The sequence below is a fragment of the Oncorhynchus nerka genome, unplaced genomic scaffold, assembly GCF_034236695.1.
Source record: "Oncorhynchus nerka isolate Pitt River unplaced genomic scaffold, Oner_Uvic_2.0 unplaced_scaffold_1348, whole genome shotgun sequence".
NCBI lineage: Eukaryota > Metazoa > Chordata > Actinopteri > Salmoniformes > Salmonidae > Oncorhynchus > Oncorhynchus nerka.
Genome location: NW_027039998.1, coordinates 76,536 through 97,500, shown reverse-complemented (window position 1 = coordinate 97,500; position 20,965 = coordinate 76,536). Strand labels below are relative to the sequence as shown.

The window sequence follows — 20,965 nt, the reverse complement described above, 5'->3', positions numbered from 1 at the left end:
AACCCTAAACTAACACAATACCTGTCCTCCTGTCTACTGTCATTACACCCATCCTCAGAGGTACGACCATAACCCTAAACTAACACAATACCTGTCCTCCTGTCTACTGTCATTACACCCATCCTCAGAGGTACGACCATAACCCTAAACTAACACAATGCCTGGTCAGACTTGACATTACTAACCCTAAACTAACACAATACCTGGTCAGACTTGACATTACTAACCCTAAACTAACACAATGCCTGGTCAGACTAACCCTAAACTAACACAATGCCTGGTCAGACTTGACATTACTAACCCTAAACTAACACAATCCCTGGTCAGACTTGACATTACTAACCCTAAACTATGACATTACTAACCCTAAACTAACACAATGCCTGGTCAGACTAACCCTAAACTAACACAATGCCTGGTCAGACTTGACATTACTAACCCTAAACTAACACAATACCTGGTCAGACTTGACATTACTAACCCTAAACTAACACAATGCCTGGTCAGACTTGACATTACTAACCCTAAACTAACACAATGCCTGGTCAGACTTGACATTACTAACCCTAAACTAACACAATACCTGGTCAGACTTGACATTACTAACCCTAAACTAACACAATGCCTGGTCAGACTAACCCTAAACTAACACAATGCCTGGTCAGACTAACCCTAAACTAACACAATGCCTGGTCAGACTAACCCTAAACTATGACATTACTAACCCTAAACTAACACAATACTTGGTCAGACTAACCCTAAACTAACACAATACCTGGTCAGGCTTGACTACTACTAACCCTAAACTAACACAATGCCTGGTCAGACTTGACATTACTAACCCTAAACTAACACAATACCTGGTCAGACTAACCCTAAACTAACACAATGCCTGGTCAGACTTGACATTACTAACTCTAAACTAACACAATACCTGGTCAGACTTGACATTACTAACTCTAAACTATGACATTACTAACCCTAAACTAACACAATACCTGGTCAGACTTGACATTACTAACCCTAAACTATGACATTACTAACCCTAAACTAACACAATGCCTGGTCAGACTTGACATTACTAACCCTAAACTAACACAATACCTGGTCAGACTTGACATTACTAACCCTAAACTAACACAATGCCTGGTCAGACTTGACATTACTAACCCTAAACTAACACAATGCCTGGTCAGACTTGACATTACTAACCCTAAACTAACACAATGCCTGGTCAGACTTGACATTACTAACCCTAAACTATGACATTACTAACCCTAAACTAACACAATACCTGGTCAGACTTGACATTACTAACCCTAAACTAACACAATACCTGGTCAGACTTGACATTACTAACCCTAAACTAACACAATACCTGGTCAGACTAACCCTAAACTAACACAATACCTGGTCAGACTTGACATTACTAACCCTAAACTAACACAATGCCTGGTCAGACTTGACATTACTAACCCTAAACTAACACAATGCCTGGTCAGACTTGACATTACTAACCCTAAACTAACACAATGCCTGGTCAGACTTGACATTACTAACCCTAAACTAACACAATACCTGGTCAGACTAACCCTAAACTAACACAATACCTGGTCAGACTTGACATTACTAACCCTAAACTAACACAATACCTGGTCAGACTAACCCTAAACTAACACAATACCTGGTCAGACTTGACATTACTAACCCTAAACTAACACAATGCCTGGTCAGACTTGACATTACTAACCCTAAACTAACACAATGCCTGGTCAGACTTGACATTACTAACCCTAAACTAACACAATGCCTGGTCAGACTTGACATTACTAACCCTAAACTATGACATTACTAACCCTAAACTAACACAATACCTGGTCAGACTTGACATTACTAACCCTAAACTAACACAATACCTGGTCAGACTTGACATTACTAACCCTAAACTAACACAATACCTGGTCAGACTAACCCTAAACTAACACAATACCTGGTCAGACTTGACATTACTAACCCTAAACTAACACAATGCCTGGTCAGACTTGACATTACTAACCCTAAACTAACACAATACCTGGTCAGACTTGACATTACTAACCCTAAACTAACACAATGCCTGGTCAGACTTGACATTACTAACCCTAAACTAACACAATGCCTGGTCAGACTTGACATTACTAACCCTAAACTAACACAATGCCTGGTCAGACTTGACATTACTAACCCTAAACTAACACAATGCCTGGTCAGACTAACCCTAAACTAACACAATACCTGGTCAGACTTGACTACTACTAACCCTAAACTAACACAATACCTGGTCAGACTTGACATTACTCACCCTAAACTAACACAATACCTGGTCAGACTATGGTTATGCCTGTGCTATAGGGCCAGTTCCTCCATCCAATAGCGCAGTGAGCCAGAAGCATGTGTGTTCCCTCCTCCAGGCCAGGAGTGTGGTATCCACTCCCAACAGAAGTGTTATCCTCTGGCCTTCGGCGTCCCTGCAGCCCTCATGGTGGTGGCTCTCAGTGAGTACTGTTACCATTACATGGAGGAGCTTCCTTCCTCTCCTTGCCTCTATCGACCAGCAGTATTGATCTGAACTCTGAACTCTGTCTGTCTAACAGAGGTGGATGTCTTTCTGTGTTTCCACAGTCGTGTTCATTATGGGCAGTGGCATGTACAACAAGACTGCTCCTAAAGGCAACATTATGCTGGAGGTCTGCAAGTGTATCGGGGTAAGACAGTCTAATAACATACAGACAGTAAGGAGGTTAGACAGTCTAGTAACATATAGACAGTAAGGGATGAGACAGTCTAGTAACATATAGACAGTAGGGATGAGACAGTCTAGTAACATATAGACAGTAAGGGATGAGATAGTCTAATAACATACAGACAGTAAGGGGGTAAGACAGTCTAGTAACATACAGACAGTAAGGGATGAGACAGTCTAATAACATACAGACAGTAAGGGGGTAAGACAGTCTAGTAACATACAGACAGTAAGGGATGAGACAGTCTAGTAACACACAGACAGTAAGGAGGTTAGACAGTCTAGTAACATACAGACAGTAAGGGATGAGACAGTCTAATAAAACACAGACAGTAAGGGATGAGACAGTCTAGTAACATACAGACAGTAAGGAGGTAAGACAGTCTAGTAACATACAGACAGTAAGGGATGAGACAGTCTAGTAACATACAGACAGTAAGGGGGTAAGACAGTCTAGTAACATACAGACAGTAAGGGATGAGACAGTCTAGTAACATACAGACAGTAAGGAGGTTAGACAGTCTAGTAACATACAGACAGTAAGGGATGAGACAGTCTAGTAACATACAGACAGTAAGGGATGAGACAGTCTAATAACACACAGACAGTAAGGGATGAGACAGTCTAGTAACATACAGACAGTAAGGGGGTAAGACAGTCTAGTAACATACAGACAGTAAGGGATGAGACAGTCTAGTAACATACAGACAGTAAGGGATGAGACAGTCTAATAACACACAGACAGTAAGGGATGAGACAGTCTAGTAACATACAGACAGTAAGGAGGTAAGACAGTCTAGTAACATACAGACAGTAAGGGATGAGACAGTCTAGTAACATACAGACATTAAGGGATGAGACAGTCTAGTAACATACAGACAGTAAGGGATGAGACAGTCTAGTAACATACAGACAGTAAGGGGGTTAGACAGTCTAGTAACATACAGACAGTAAGGGGGTTAGACAGTCTAGTAACATACAGACAGTAAGGGATGAGACAGTCTAGTAACATACAGACAGTAAGGGGTTTAGACAGTCTAGTAACATACAGACAGTAAGGGGGTTAGACAGTCTAGTAACATACAGACAGTAAGGGATGAGACAGTCTAGTAACATACAGACATTAAGGGATGAGACAGTCTAGTAACATACAGACAGTAAGGGATGAGACAGTCTAGTAACATACAGACAGTAAGGGGGTAAGACAGTCGAATAACATACAGACAGTAAGGGATGAGACAGTCTAGTAACATACAGACAGTAAGGGATGAGACAGTCTAGTAACATACAGACAGTAAGGGATGAGACAGTCTAGTAACATACAGACAGTAAGGGATGAGACAGTCTAGTAACATACAGACAGTAAGGGGGGTCTAGTAACAGACAGTCTAGTAACACAGACAGACAGTAAGACAGGGATGAGACAGTCTAATAACATACAGACAGTAAGGGATGAGACAGTCTAGTAACATACAGACAGTAAGGGATGAGACAGTCTAGTAACACACAGACAGTAAGGGATGAGACAGTCTAGTAACATACAGACAGTAAGGGATGAGACAGTCTAGTAACATATAGACAGTAGGGATGAGACAGTCTAATAACATACAGACAGTAAGGGGATGTAAGACAGTCTAGTAACATACAGACAGTAAGGAGGTTAGACAGTCTAGTAACATACAGACAGTAAGGGGTGAGACAGTCTAGTAACATACAGACAGTAAGGAGGTTAGACAGTCTAATAACATACAGACAGTAAGGAGGTTAGACAGTCTAATAACATACAGACAGTAAGGAGGATAGACAGTCTAAGTAACACACAGACAGTAAGGAGGTTAGACAGTCTAGTAACATACAGACAGTAAGGGATGAGACAGTCTAGTAACATACAGACAGTAAGGGATGAGACAGTCTAGTAACATACAGACAGTAAGGGATGAGACAGTCTAGTAACATACAGACAGTAAGGGATGAGACAGTCTAATAACATACAGACAGTAAGGGATGAGACAGTCTAGTAACAGTAAGGGATGAGACAGTCTAGTAACATACAGACAGTAAGGGATGAGACAGTCTAGTAACATACAGACAGTAAGGGATGAGACAGTCTAATAACATACAGACAGTAAGGGATGAGACAGTCTAGTAACATACAGACAGTAAGGGATGAGACAGTCTAATAACATACAGACAGTAAGGGATGAGACAGTCTAGTAACATACAGACAGTAAGGGATGAGACAGTCTAATAACATACAGACAGTAAGGGATGAGACAGTCTAGTAACATACAGACAGTAAGGGATGAGACAGTCTAGTAACATACAGACAGTAAGGGATGAGACAGTCTAATAACATACAGACAGTAAGGGATGAGACAGTCTAATAACATACAGACAGTAAGGGATGAGACAGTCTAATAACATACAGACAGTAAGGAGGTTAGACAGTCTAGTAACATACAGACAGTAAGGGGTAAGACAGTCTAGTAACACACAGACAGTAAGGAGGTTAGACAGTCTAATAACACACAGACAGTAAGGGATGAGACAGTCAAATAACACACAGACAGTAAGGGATGAGACAGTCAAATAACATACAGACAGTAAGGGATGAGACAGTCTAGTAACACACAGACAGTAAGGGCTAAGACAGTCTAGTAACATACAGACAGTAAGGAGGTAAGACAGTCTAATAACATACAGACAGTAAGGGCTAAGACAGTCTAGTAACACACAGACAGTAAGGAGGTAAGACAGTCTAGTAACATACAGACAGTAAGGGATGAGACAGTCTAGTAACATACAGACAGTAAGGAGGTTAGACAGTCTAGTAACATACAGACAGTAAGGGGTAAGACAGTCTAGTAACACACAGTCTAGTAACATACAGACAGTAAGGAGGTAAGACAGTCTAGTAACATACAGACAGTAAGGGGTAAGACAGTCTAGTAACATACAGACAGTAAGGGGGTTAGACAGTCTAGTAACATACAGACAGTAAGGGGTAAGACAGTCTAATAACATATAGACAGTAAGGGGTAAGACAGTCTAGTAACACACAGTCTAGTAACATACAGACAGTAAGGAGGTTAGACAGTCTAATAACATACAGACAGTAAGGGATGAGACAGTCTAGTAACATACAGACAGTAAGGGATGAGACAGTCTAGTAACATACAGACAGTAAGGGATGAGACAGTCTAATAACACACAGACACTAAGGGATGAGACAGTCTAATAACATACAGACAGTAAGGGATGAGACAGTCTAGTAACATACAGACAGTAAGGGGGTTAGACAGTCTAGTAACATACAGACAGTAAGGGGTAAGACAGTCTAATAACATATAGACAGTAAGGGGGTAAGACAGTCTAATAACATACAGACAGTAAGGAGGTTAGACAGTCTAGTAACATACAGACAGTAAGGGATGAGACAGTCTAGTAACACACAGACAGTAAGGGATGAGACAGTCTAGTAACATACAGACAGTAAGGCCTAAGACAGTCTAATAACATACAGACAGTAAGGGATGAGACAGTCTAGTAACATACAGACAGTAAGGGATGAGACAGTCTAGTAACATACAGACAGTAAGGAGGTAAGACAGTCTAATAACATATAGACAGTAAGGGATGAGACAGTCTAGTAACACACAGACAGTAAGGGATGAGACAGTCTAATAACATACAGACAGTAAGGGGTAAGACAGTCTAGTAACACACAGACAGTAAGGGATGAGACAGTCTAGTAACATACAGACAGTAAGGGATGAGACAGTCTAGTAACACACAGACAGTAAGGGATGAGACAGTCTAGTAACATACAGACAGTAAGGGATGAGACAGTCTAGTAACATACAGACATTAAGGGATGAGACAGTCTAGTAACATACAGACAGTAAGGGATGAGACAGTCTAGTAACATACAGACAGTAAGGAGGTGAGACAGTCTAGTAACATACAGACAGTAAGGGATGAGACAGTCTAATAACATACAGACAGTAAGGGGGTAAGACAGTCTAGTAACATACAGACAGTAAGGGATGAGACAGTCTAGTAACATACAGACAGTAAGGAGGTAAGACAGTCTAGTAACATACAGACAGTAAGGGATGAGACAGTCTAATAACACACAGACAGTAAGGGATGAGACAGTCTAGTAACATACAGACAGTAAGGAGGTAAGACAGTCTAGTAACATACAGACAGTAAGGGATGAGACAGTCTAGTAACATACAGACAGTAAGGGGTAAGACAGTCTAGTAACATACAGACAGTAAGGGATGAGACAGTCTAGTAACATACAGACAGTAAGGGAGGTTAGACAGTCTAGTAACATACAGACAGTAAGGGATGAGACAGTCTAGTAACACACAGACAGTAAGGGATGAGACAGTCTAGTAACATACAGACAGTAAGGGATGAGACAGTCTAATAACACACAGACAGTAAGGGATGAGACAGTCTAGTAACATACAGACAGTAAGGGGGTAAGACAGTCTAGTAACATACAGACAGTAAGGGATGAGACAGTCTAGTAACATACAGACAGTAAGGAGGTTAGACAGTCTAGTAACATACAGACAGTAAGGGATGAGACAGTCTAGTAACATACAGACAGTAAGGGATGAGACAGTCTAATAACACACAGACAGTAAGGGATGAGACAGTCTAGTAACATACAGACAGTAAGGGTAAGACAGTCTAGTAACATACAGACAGTAAGGGATGAGACAGTCTAGTAACATACAGACAGTAAGGAGGTAAGACAGTCTAGTAACATACAGACAGTAAGGGATGAGACAGTCTAGTAACATACAGACAGTAAGGGATGAGACAGTCTAGTAACATACAGACAGTAAGGGATGAGACAGTCTAGTAACATACAGACAGTAAGGGATGAGACAGTCTAGTAACATACAGACAGTAAGGGATGAGACAGTCTAATAACATACAGACAGTAAGGGATGAGACAGTCTAGTAACATACAGACAGTAAGGGATGAGACAGTCTAGTAACATACAGACAGTAAGGGATGAGACAGTCTAGTAACATACAGACAGTAAGGGATGAGACAGTAACATACAGACAGTAGGGATGAGACAGTCTAATAACATACAGACAGTAAGAGGTAAGACAGTCTAGTAACATACAGACAGTAAGGAGGTCTAGACAGTCTAAGTAACACATACAGACAGTAAGGAGGTAAGACAGTCTAGTAACATACAGACAGTAAGGGATGAGACAGTCTAGTAACACACAGACAGTAAGGGATGAGACAGTCTAGTAACATACAGACAGTAAGGGGTGAGACAGTCTAGTAACATACAGACAGTAAGGAGGTAAGGGATGAGACAGTCTAGTAACACAGACAGTAAGGGATGAGACAGTCTAGTAACATACAGACAGTAAGGAGGATGAGACAGTCTAATAACATACAGACAGTAAGGGATGAGACAGTCTAGTAACATACAGACAGTAAGGATGAGACAGTCTAGTAACACACAGACAGTAAGGGATGAGACAGTCTAGTAACATACAGACAGTAAGGATGAGACAGTCTAATAACATACAGACAGTAAGGGATGAGACAGTCTAGTAACATACAGACAGTAAGGGATGAGACAGTCTAATAACATACAGACAGTAAGGGATGAGACAGTCTAGTAACATACAGACAGTAAGGGATGAGACAGTCTAGTAACATACAGACAGTAAGGGATGAGACAGTCTAATAACATACAGACAGTAAGGGATGAGACAGTCTAATAACATACAGACAGTAAGGGATGAGACAGTCTAATAACATACAGACAGTGAGGAGGTTAGACAGTCTAGTAACATACAGACAGTAAGGGGTAAGACAGTCTAGTAACACACAGACAGTAAGGAGGTTAGACAGTCTAATAACACACAGACAGTAAGGGATGAGACAGTCTAATAACACACAGACAGTAAGGGATGAGACAGTCAAATAACATACAGACAGTAAGGGATGAGACAGTCTAGTAACACACAGACAGTAAGGGCTAAGACAGTCTAGTAACATACAGACAGTAAGGAGGTAAGACAGTCTAGTAACATACAGACAGTAAGGAGGTTAGACAGTCTAGTAACATACAGACAGTAAGGGGTAAGACAGTCTAGTAACACACAGTCTAGTAACATACAGACAGTAAGGAGGTAAGACAGTCTAGTAACATACAGACAGTAAGGGGTAAGACAGTCTAATAACATACAGACAGTAAGGAGGTAAGACAGTCTAGTAACATACAGACAGTAAGGGATGAGACAGTCTAGTAACATACAGACAGTAAGGAGGTTAGACAGTCTAATAACACACAGACAGTAAGGAGGTAAGACAGTCTAGTAACAACACAGTAAGGAGGTAAGACAGTCTAGTAACATACAGACAGTAAGGGGTAAGACAGTCTAGTAACATACAGACAGTAAGGGTAAGACAGTCTAGACAGTCTAGTAACATACAGACAGTAAGGAGGGTAAGACAGTCTAATAACATACAGACAGTAAGGGATGAGACAGTCTAGTAACATACAGACAGTAAGGGATGAGACAGTCTAGTAACATACAGACAGTAAGGGATGAGACAGTCTAGTAACACACAGACAGTAAGGGATGAGACAGTCTAGTAACATACAGACATTAAGGGATGAGACAGTCTAGTAACATACAGACAGTAAGGAGGTTAGACAGTCTAGTAACATACAGACAGTAAGGGATAAGACAGTCTAATAACATATAGACAGTAAGGGGTAAGACAGTCTAATAACATACAGACAGTAAGGAGGTTAGACAGTCTAGTAACATACAGACAGTAAGGGATGAGACAGTCTAGTAACACACAGACAGTAAGGGATGAGACAGTCTAGTAACATACAGACAGTAAGGGCTAAGACAGTCTAATAACATACAGACAGTAAGGGATGAGACAGTCTAGTAACATACAGACAGTAAGGGATGAGACAGTCTAGTAACATACAGACAGTAAGGAGGTAAGACAGTCTAATAACATATAGACAGTAAGGGATGAGACAGTCTAGTAACACACAGACAGACAGTAAGGGATGAGACAGTCTAATAACAACACAGTAAGGGGTAAGACAGTCTAGTAACACACAGACAGTAAGGGATGAGACAGTCTAGTAACATACAGACAGTAAGGGATGAGACAGTCTAGTAACATACAGACAGTAAGGGGTAAGACAGTCTAATAACATACAGACAGTAAGGGGTAAGACAGTCTAGTAACATACAGACAGTAAGGGATGAGACAGTCTAGTAACACACAGACAGTAAGGGATGAGACAGTCTAGTAACATACAGACATTAAGGGATGAGACAGTCTAGTAACATACAGACAGTAAGGAGGTGAGACAGTCTAGTAACATACAGACAGTAAGGGATGAGACAGTCTAGTAACACACAGACAGTAAGGAGGTGAGACAGTCTAGTAACATACAGACAGTAAGGGATGAGACAGTCTAGTAACATACAGACAGTAAGGAGGTTAGACAGTCTAATAACATACAGACAGTAAGGAGGTAAGACAGTCTAATAACATACAGACAGTAAGGAGGTTAGACAGTCTAGTAACATACAGACAGTAAGGGATGAGACAGTCTAGTAACACACAGACAGTAAGGGATGAGACAGTCTAGTAACATACAGACAGTAAGGCCTAAGACAGTCTAATAACATACAGACAGTAAGGGATGAGACAGTCTAGTAACATACAGACAGTAAGGGATGAGACAGTCTAGTAACATACAGACAGTAAGGAGGTAAGACAGTCTAATAACATATAGACAGTAAGGGATGAGACAGTCTAGTAACACACAGACAGTAAGGGATGAGACAGTCTAATAACATACAGACAGTAAGGGATAAGACAGTCTAGTAACATACAGGATGGGATGAGACAGTCTAATAACATACAGACAGTAAGGGATGAGACAGTCTAATAACATACAGACAGTAAGGGATGAGACAGTCTAGTAACATACAGACAGTAAGGGGTAAGACAGTCTAGTAACACACAGACAGTAAGGAGGTTAGACAGTCTAATAACACACAGACAGTAAGGGATGAGACAGTCAAATAACATACAGACAGTAAGGGATGAGACAGTCAAATAACATACAGACAGTAAGGGATGAGACAGTCTAGTAACATACAGACAGTAAGGGATAAGACAGTCTAGTAACATACAGACAGTAGGAGGTAAGACAGTCTAGTAACATACAGACAGTAAGGAGGTTAGACAGTCTAGTAACATACAGACAGTAAGGGTAAGACAGTCTAGTAAACACACAGTCTAGTAACATACAGACAGTAAGGAGGTAAGACAGTCTAGTAACATACAGACAGTAAGGGGTAAGACAGTCTAGTAACATACAGACAGTAAGGAGGTAAGACAGTCTAGTAACATACAGACAGTAAGGGATGAGACAGTCTAGTAACATATAGACAGTAGGGATGAGACAGTCTAATAACATACAGACAGTAAGGGGTAAGACAGTCTAGTAACACACAGTCTAGTAACATACAGACAGTAAGGAGGTAAGACAGTCTAGTAACATACAGACAGTAAGGGGTAAGACAGTCTAGTAACACACAGTCTAGTAACATACAGACAGTAAGGAGGTTAGACAGTCTAATAACATACAGACAGTAAGGGATGAGACAGTCTAATAACATATAGACAGTAAGGGGTAAGACAGTCTAGTAACATACAGACAGTAAGGGATGAGACAGTCTAATAACACACAGACACTAAGGGATGAGACAGTCTAATAACATACAGACAGTAAGGGATGAGACAGTCTAGTAACATACAGACAGTAAGGGGGTTAGACAGTCTAGTAACATACAGACAGTAAGGGGTAAGACAGTCTAATAACATATAGACAGTAAGGGGGTAAGACAGTCTAATAACATACAGACAGTAAGGAGGTTAAACAGTCTAGTAACATACAGACAGTAAGGGATGAGACAGTCTAGTAACACACAGACAGTAAGGGATGAGACAGTCTAGTAACATACAGACAGTAAGGGCTAAGACAGTCTAATAACATACAGACAGTAAGGGATGAGACAGTCTAGTAACATACAGACAGTAAGGGATGAGACAGTCTAGTAACATACAGACAGTAAGGAGGTAAGACAGTCTAATAACATATAGACAGTAAGGGATGAGACAGTCTAGTAACACACAGACAGTAAGGGATGAGACAGTCTAATAACATACAGACAGTAAGGGGTAAGACAGTCTAGTAACACACAGACAGTAAGGGATGAGACAGTCTAGTAACATACAGACAGTAAGGGATGAGACAGTCTAGTAACATACAGACAGTAAGGGGTAAGACAGTCTAGTAACACACAGACAGTAAGGAGGTTAGACAGTCTAATAACACACAGACAGTAAGGGATGAGACAGTCAAATAACACACAGACAGTAAGGGATGAGACAGTCAAATAACATACAGACAGTAAGGGATGAGACAGTCTAGTAACACACAGACAGTAAGGGCTAAGACAGTCTAGTAACATACAGACAGTAAGGAGGTAAGACAGTCTAGTAACATACAGACAGTAAGGAGGTTAGACAGTCTAGTAACATACAGACAGTAAGGGGTAAGACAGTCTAGTAACACACAGTCTAGTAACATACAGACAGTAAGGAGGTAAGACAGTCTAGTAACATACAGACAGTAAGGGGTAAGACAGTCTAGTAACACACAGACAGTAAGGAGGTAAGACAGTCTAGTAACATACAGACAGTAAGGGATGAGACAGTCTAGTAACATACAGACAGTAAGGAGGTTAGACAGTCTAGTAACATACAGACAGTAAGGGGTAAGACAGTCTAGTAACACACAGTCTAGTAACATACAGACAGTAAGGAGGTAAGACAGTCTAGTAACATACAGACAGTAAGGGGTAAGACAGTCTAGTAACACACAGTCTAGTAACATACAGACAGTAAGGAGGTTAGACAGTCTAATAACATACAGACAGTAAGGGATGAGACAGTCTAGTAACATACAGACAGTAAGGGATGAGACAGTCTAGTAACATACAGACAGTAAGGGATGAGACAGTCTAATAACACACAGACACTAAGGGATGAGACAGTCTAATAACATACAGACAGTAAGGGATGAGACAGTCTAGTAACATACAGACAGTAAGGGGGTTAGACAGTCTAGTAACATACAGACAGTAAGGGGTAAGACAGTCTAGTAACATATAGACAGTAAGGGGGTAAGACAGTCTAATAACATACAGACAGTAAGGAGGTTAGACAGTCTAGTAACATACAGACAGTAAGGGATGAGACAGTCTAGTAACACACAGACAGTAAGGGATGAGACAGTCTAGTAACATACAGACAGTAAGGGCTAAGACAGTCTAATAACATACAGACAGTAAGGGATGAGACAGTCTAGTAACATACAGACAGTAAGGGATGAGACAGTCTAGTAACATACAGACAGTAAGGAGGTAAGACAGTCTAATAACATATAGACAGTAAGGGATGAGACAGTCTAGTAACACACAGACAGTAAGGGATGAGACAGTCTAATAACATACAGACAGTAAGGGGTAAGACAGTCTAGTAACACACAGACAGTAAGGGATGAGACAGTCTAGTAACATACAGACAGTAAGGGATGAGACAGTCTAGTAACATACAGACAGTAAGGGGTAAGACAGTCTAATAACATACAGACAGTAAGGGGTAAGACAGTCTAGTAACATACAGACAGTAAGGGATGAGACAGTCTAGTAACACACAGACAGTAAGGGATGAGACAGTCTAGTAACATACAGACAGTAAGGGATGAGACAGTCTAGTAACACACAGACAGTAAGGGATGAGACAGTCTAGTAACATACAGACAGTAAGGGATGAGACAGTCTAGTAACATACAGACAGTAAGGGATGAGACAGTCTAGTAACATACAGACAGTAAGGGATGAGACAGTCTAGTAACACACAGACAGTAAGGAGGTGAGACAGTCTAGTAACATACAGACAGTAAGGGATGAGACAGTCTAGTAACATACAGACAGTAAGGAGGTTAGACAGTCTAATAACATACAGACAGTAAGGAGGTAAGACAGTCTAATAACATACAGACAGTAAGGAGGTTAGACAGTCTAGTAACATACAGACAGTAAGGGATGAGACAGTCTAGTAACACACAGACAGTAAGGGATGAGACAGTCTAGTAACATACAGACAGTAAGGGGTAAGACAGTCTAGTAACATACAGACAGTAAGGGATGAGACAGTCTAGTAACATACAGACAGTAAGGGATGAGACAGTCTAGTAACATACAGACAGTAAGGAGGTAAGACAGTCTAATAACATATAGACAGTAAGGGATGAGACAGTCTAGTAACACACAGACAGTAAGGGATGAGACAGTCTAATAACATACAGACAGTAAGGGGTAAGACAGTCTAGTAACACACAGACAGTAAGGGATGAGACAGTCTAGTAACATACAGACAGTAAGGGATGAGACAGTCTAGTAACACACAGACAGTAAGGGATGAGACAGTCTAGTAACATACAGACAGTAAGGGATGAGACAGTCTAGTAACATACAGACATTAAGGGATGAGACAGTCTAGTAACATACAGACAGTAAGGGATGAGACAGTCTAGTAACATACAGACAGTAAGGAGGTGAGACAGTCTAGTAACATACAGACAGTAAGGGATGAGACAGTCTAATAACATACAGACAGTAAGGGGGTAAGACAGTCTAGTAACATACAGACAGTAAGGGATGAGACAGTCTAGTAACACACAGACAGTAAGGAGGTTAGACAGTCTAGTAACATACAGACAGTAAGGGATGAGACAGTCTAATAACACACAGACAGTAAGGGATGAGACAGTCTAGTAACATACAGACAGTAAGGAGGTAAGACAGTCTAGTAACATACAGACAGTAAGGGATGAGACAGTCTAGTAACATACAGACAGTAAGGGGGTAAGACAGTCTAGTAACATACAGACAGTAAGGGATGAGACAGTCTAGTAACATACAGACAGTAAGGAGGTTAGACAGTCTAGTAACATACAGACAGTAAGGGATGAGACAGTCTAGTAACACACAGACAGTAAGGGATGAGACAGTCTAGTAACATACAGACAGTAAGGGATGAGACAGTCTAATAACACACAGACAGTAAGGGATGAGACAGTCTAGTAACATACAGACAGTAAGGGGGTAAGACAGTCTAGTAACATACAGACAGTAAGGGATGAGACAGTCTAGTAACATACAGACAGTAAGGAGGTTAGACAGTCTAGTAACATACAGACAGTAAGGGATGAGACAGTCTAGTAACATACAGACAGTAAGGGATGAGACAGTCTAATAACACACAGACAGTAAGGGATGAGACAGTCTAGTAACATACAGACAGTAAGGGATGAGACAGTCTAGTAACATACAGACAGTAAGGAATGAGACAGTCTAGTAGCATACAGACAGTAAGGGATGAGACAGTCTAGTAACATACAGACAGTAAGGAGGTAAGACAGTCTAGTAACATACAGACAGTAAGGGATGAGACAGTCTAGTAACATACAGACAGTAAGGGATGAGACAGTCTAGTAACATACAGACAGTAAGGGATGAGACAGTCTAGTAACATACAGACAGTAAGGGATGAGACAGTCTAGTAACATACAGACAGTAAGGGGGTTAGACAGTCTAGTAACATACAGACAGTAAGGGATGAGACAGTCTAGTAACATACAGACAGTAAGGGATGAGACAGTCTAGTAACATACAGACAGTAAGGGATGAGACAGTCTAGTAACATACAGACAGTAAGGGATGAGACAGTCTAGTAACATATAGACAGTAGGGATGAGACAGTCTAATAACATACAGACAGTAAGGAGGTAAGACAGTCTAGTAACATACAGACAGTAAGGAGGTTAGACAGTCTAGTAACACACAGACAGTAAGGGATGAGACAGTCTAATAACATACAGACAGTAAGGGATGAGACAGTCTAGTAACACACAGACAGTAAGGAGGTTAGACAGTCTAGTAACATACAGACAGTAAGGGATGAGACAGTCTAGTAACATACAGACAGTAAGGAGGTTAGACAGTCTAGTAACACACAGACAGTAAGGGATGAGACAGTCTAATAACATATAGACAGTAAGGGATGAGACAGTCTAATAACATACAGACAGTAAGGGATGAGACAGTCTAGTAACACACAGACAGTAAGGGATGAGACAGTCTAGTAACACACAGACAGTAAGGGATGAGACAGTCTAATAACATACAGACAGTAAGGGATGAGACAGTCTAGTAACATACAGACAGTAAGGGATGAGACAGTCTAATAACATACAGACAGTAAGGGATGAGACAGTCTAGTAACATACAGACAGTAAGGGATGAGACAGTCTAATAACATACAGACAGTAAGGGATGAGACAGTCTAGTAACATACAGACAGTAAGGGATGAGACAGTCTAGTAGCATACAGACAGTAAGGGATGAGACAGTCTAATAACATACAGACAGTAAGGGATGAGACAGTCTAATAACATACAGACAGTATGGAATGAGACAGTCTAATAACATACAGACAGTAAGGGATGAGACAGTCTAATAACATACAGACAGTATGGAGGTTAGACAGTCTAGTAACATACAGACAGTAAGGGGTAAGACAGTCTAGTAACACACAGACAGTAAGGAGGTTAGACAGTCTAATAACACACAGACAGTAAGGGATGAGACAGTCAAATAACACACAGACAGTAAGGGATGAGACAGTCAAATAACATACAGACAGTAAGGGATGAGACAGTCTAGTAACACACAGACAGTAAGGGCTAAGACAGTCTAGTAACATACAGACAGTAAGGAGGTAAGACAGTCTAGTAACATACAGACAGTAAGGGCTAAGACAGTCTAGTAACACACAGACAGTAAGGAGGTAAGACAGTCTAGTAACATACAGACAGTAAGGGATGAGACAGTCTAGTAACATACAGACAGTAAGGAGGTTAGACAGTCTAGTAACATACAGACAGTAAGACAGTCTAGTAACACAGTAAGGGATGAGACAGTCTAGTAACATACAGACAGTAAGGAGGTAAGACAGTCTAGTAACATACAGACAGTAAGGGGTAAGACAGTCTAGTAACATACAGACAGTAAGGGGTAAGACAGTCTAGTAACATACAGACAGTAAGGGATGAGACAGTCTAGTAACATACAGACAGTAAGGAGGTTAGACAGTCTAGTAACATACAGACAGTAAGGGGTAAGACAGTCTAGACAGTCTAGTAACATACAGACAGTAAGGAGGTAAGACAGTCTAGTAACATACAGACAGTAAGGGTAAGACAGTCTAGTAACATACAGACATAGTCTAGTAACATACAGACAGTAAGGAGGTAAGACAGTCTAATAACATACAGACAGTAAGGGATGAGACAGTCTAGTAACATACAGACAGTAAGGGATGAGACAGTCTAGTAACATACAGACAGTAAGGGATGAGACAGTCTAATAACATACAGACAGTAAGGGATGAGACAGTCTAGTAACATACAGACAGTAAGGGGGTTAGACAGTCTAGTAACATACAGACAGTAAGGGTAAGACAGTCTAATAACATACAGACAGTAAGGGATGAGACAGTCTAATAACATACAGACAGTAAGGGAGGTTAGACAGTCTAATAACATACAGACAGTAAGGGATGAGACAGTCTAGTAACATACAGACAGTAAGGGATGAGACAGTCTAGTAACATACAGACAGTAAGGGCTAAGACAGTCTAATAACATACAGACAGTAAGGGATGAGACAGTCTAGTAACATACAGACAGTAAGGGATGAGACAGTCTAGTAACATACAGACAGTAAGGGGTAAGACAGTCTAGTAACACACAGACAGTAAGGGATGAGACAGTCTAGTAACATACAGACAGTAAGGGATGAGACAGTCTAGTAACATACAGACAGTAAGGGGTAAGACAGTCTAATAACATACAGACAGTAAGGGGTAAGACAGTCTAGTAACATACAGACAGTAAGGGATGAGACAGTCTAGTAACACACAGACAGTAAGGGATGAGACAGTCTAGTAACATACAGACAGTAAGGGATGAGACAGTCTAGTAACACACAGACAGTAAGGGATGAGACAGTCTAGTAACATACAGACATTAAGGGATGAGACAGTCTAGTAACATACAGACAGTAAGGAGGTGAGACAGTCTAGTAACATACAGACAGTAAGGGATGAGACAGTCTAGTAACACACAGACAGTAAGGAGGTGAGACAGTCTAGTAACATACAGACAGTAAGGGATGAGACAGTCTAGTAACATACAGACAGTAAGGAGGTTAGACAGTCTAATAACATACAGACAGTAAGGAGGTAAGACAGTCTAATAACATACAGACAGTAAGGGATGAGACAGTCTAATAACATACAGACAGTAAGGGGTAAGACAGTCTAGTAACACACAGACAGTAAGGGATGAGACAGTCTAATAACATACAGACAGTAAGGGGTAAGACAGTCTAGTAACATACAGACAGTAAGGAGGTAAGACAGTCTAGTAACATACAGACAGTAAGGGATGAGACAGTCTAATAACATACAGACAGTAAGGGATGAGACAGTCTAATAACATACAGACAGTAAGGGATGAGACAGTCTAGTAACACACAGACAGTAAGGGATGAGACAGTCTAACATACAGACACAGATGAGACAGTCAGTAACATACAGACAGTAAGGGATGAGACAGTCTAATAACATACAGACAGTAAGGGATGAGACAGTCTAGTAACATACAGACTAGACAGTCAGTAAGTAACATACAGACAGTAAGGGGTAAGACAGTCTAGTAACATACAGACAGTAAGGGGTAAGACAGTCTAATAACATACAGACAGTAAGGAGGTAAGACAGTCTAGTAACATACAGACAGTAAGGGATGAGACAGTCTAGTAACACACAGACAGTAAGGGATGAGACAGTCTAGTAACATACAGACAGTAAGGGATGAGACAGTCTAGTAACATACAGACAGTAAGGGATGAGACAGTCTAATAACATACAGACAGTCTAGACAGTCTAGTAACATACAGACAGTAAGGGGTAAGACAGTCTAATAACATACAGACAGGGGTAAGACAGTCTAGTAACATACAGACAGTAAGGAGGTAAGACAGTCTAGTAACATACAGACAGTAAGGGATGAGACAGTCTAATAACATACAGACAGTAAGGGATGAGACAGTCTAGTAACACACAGACAGTAAGGGATGAAACAGTCTAGTAACATACAGACAGTAAGGGATGAGACAGTCTAGTAACACACAGACAGTAAGGGGTAAGACAGTCTAATAACATACAGACAGTAAGGGATGAGACAGTCTAATAACATACAGACAGTAAGGAGGTGAGACAGTCTAGTAACATACAGACAGTAAGGGATGAGACAGTCTAGTAACACACAGACAGTAAGGGATGAGACAGTCTAGTAACACACAGACAGTAAGGGATGAAACAGTCTAGTAACATACAGACAGTAAGGGCTAAGACAGTCTAGTAACATACAGACAGTAAGGGATGAGACAGTCTAGTAACATACAGACAGTAAGGGATGAGACAGTAACACACAGACAGTAAGGGATGAGACAGTCTAGTAACATACAGACAGTAAGGGATGAGACAGTCTAGTAACATACAGACAGTAAGGAGGTTAGACAGTCTAGTAACATACAGACATTAAGGGATGAGACAGTCTAGTAACATACAGACAGTAAGGGATGAGACAGTCTAGTAACATACAGACAGTAAGGGATGAGACAGTCTAGTAACATACAGACAGTAAGGGATGAGACAGTCTAGTAACATACAGACAGTAAGGGATGAGACAGTCTAATAACATACAGACAGTAAGGGGTAAGACAGTCTAGTAACATACAGACAGTAGGGATGAGACAGTCTAGTAACATACAGACAGTAAGGAGGTAAGACAGTCTAGTAACATACAGACAGTAAGGGATGAGACAGTCTAGTAACATACAGACAGTAAGGAGGTGAGACAGTCTAGTAACATACAGACAGTAAGGGATGAGACAGTCTAGTAACACACAGACAGTAAGGGATGAGACAGTCTAGTAACACACAGACAGTAAGGGATGAAACAGTCTAATAACATACAGACAGTAAGGAGGATTAGACAGTCTAGTAACATACAGACAGTAAGGAGGTAAGACAGTCTGTAACATACAGACAGTAAGGAATGAGACAGTCTAGTAACACACAGACAGTAAGGGATGAGACAGTCTAATAACACACAGACAGTAAGGGATGAGACAGTCTAATAACACACAGACAGTAAGGGATGAGACAGTCTAATAACACACAGACAGTAAGGGATGAAACAGTCTAATAACATACAGACAGTAAGGGATGAGACAGTCTAGTAACATACAGACAGTAAGGAGGTAAGACAGTCTAATAACATACAGACAGTAAGGAGGTAAGACAGTCTAGTAACATACAGACAGTAAGGAGGTAAGACAGTCTAGTAACATACAGACAGTAAGGAGGTAAGACAGTCTAGTAACATACAGACAGTAAGGAGGTAAGACAGTCTAGTAACATACAGACAGTAAGGGCTAAGACAGTCTAATAACATACAGACAGTAAGGGGTAAGACAGTCTAGTAACACACAGACAGTAAGGGATGAGACAGTCTAATAACATACAGACAGTAAGGGGTAAGACAGTCTAGTAACATACAGACAGTAAGGAGGTAAGACAGTCTAGTAACATACAGACAGTAAGGAGGTTAGACAGTCTAATAACATACAGACAGTAAGGAGGTAAGACAGTCTAATAACATACAGACAGTAAGGGATGAGACAGTCTAATAACATACAGACAGTAAGGGGTAAGACAGTCTAGTAACACACAGACAGTAAGGGATGAGACAGTCTAATAACATACAGACAGTAAGGGGTAAGACAGTCTAGTAACATACAGACAGTAAGGAGGTAAGACAGTCTAGTAACATACAGACAGTAAGGGATGAGACAGTCTAATAACATACAGACAGTAAGGGA

The 20,965-nt window shown here is 40.7% G+C and overlaps 1 pseudogene; it reads left to right on the top strand.

The window, feature by feature from the left end:
* Positions 1 to 20,965, top strand: part of LOC115120855 (solute carrier family 15 member 1-like) — an 84,698-nt pseudogene that overhangs the window by 24,443 nt on the left and 39,290 nt on the right.